This window comes from Sinocyclocheilus rhinocerous, unplaced genomic scaffold (assembly GCF_001515625.1).
Source record: "Sinocyclocheilus rhinocerous isolate Xijiao unplaced genomic scaffold, SAMN03320098_v1.1 scaffold2080, whole genome shotgun sequence".
Classification (NCBI taxonomy): Eukaryota; Metazoa; Chordata; class Actinopteri; order Cypriniformes; family Cyprinidae; genus Sinocyclocheilus; species Sinocyclocheilus rhinocerous.
The window spans coordinates 332,221-333,572 of NW_015661867.1; positions in this window are offsets into that span (position 1 = coordinate 332,221).

The window sequence follows — 1,352 nt, forward strand, 5'->3', positions numbered from 1 at the left end:
TATATATATATACATATATATATATATATATATACATATGTCAGTTCAATCAACTTCACTTTATAAGTTGTTTGCTCACAACAACAGAGGGTATTATATGATATTTGAACGAATGTTTATTCGATTATGTTTCAAATCATGCTCTTAAGATCATCCAAAATTACTTCGTACGTTGTTTACGAAGATGCAGAGTACCAAACTAGCATTTGGATTGATCAGTAGGCCTATTACGCAAAACTTCGTTATGGGAGCTGTCAAGTGCAAAGGTCAAAGGCCAAAATCTTTTCCAGTATCAATACCAAACAAAATTTAAGCTGTGATTGCGCTGAAAGTTCTCAATAAATATGGCAAATTAAATAGGCCCAATCAAGGCTTTTCTGTAAGTTATAAATAAACAACTACACATATATTTAAAAAGTAGCCCAAGGTGAACTCGTGTAGGCTAATGAGATTGCCTGCTATGTGTATCATTATAAGGAGCTCGTCATATACAATTTAGCCTATAGATGATAAAATTAAAGATATCTTGAAAGACGAAATTTAAAAAAATATAAAGAGGCACTTTGTGCAGATTATCCGGTTTAATGTCTAAACACTCGGCAGTAAATGTGCAACATGCCATATATAACTACCATGCTATAGATACGGGTACAGGAGTAAAATTGTACCAGCCAACAAGGAAGAGAGAGGCAAGCATGGAACACGCTTTTTGATATTATTACCACGCTCTTTTATTATTTTATTATTATTTATTAAACTGTAGAACGTATATTTTTTAAAATTGTATTGTTAATAAGAACAACCTATTTCACACCAATACTGCAACTAAGCAGTTATGATTATCATAAGATGCCCATAAAAAGTTTTAGGTTTTAAGTTAAAGCAAGTTCATCAATCAAAATAAATCAATGGTTACAAGTACGAAGCAAATAAAAACGCGCTTGCGTAAATGTCTCTCATACCCAAACCCTCCTCTAAACCCAAACTGTGTGTGCGTGAGTGCGTGCGTGCGTGCGTGCGTGTGTGTGTGTGAGAGAGAGAGTATGCTATGTGTCTGTACATTTACATTAGCTTATATATATATATAAGTTTATATATATATATATTGAACGAAATTGTCTTCAGTAAATAGAATATTGATTTGGGGGAAATTATATAAAATGAAACACAAATTATGTCATTGAAATTATGTATTATGTTGCAATTTATATAAATGGGGGAGGTTATGGCTAGTGTATTAACCGAAATCAGCAGGGTATTACCGTAAACTCCAAGGCTACTCTGAGTTTTATATATTTTCATTTTGCTGCAAGGCATTATTCTGTTTAACTAGTTCAACTAAAAAAAAAATA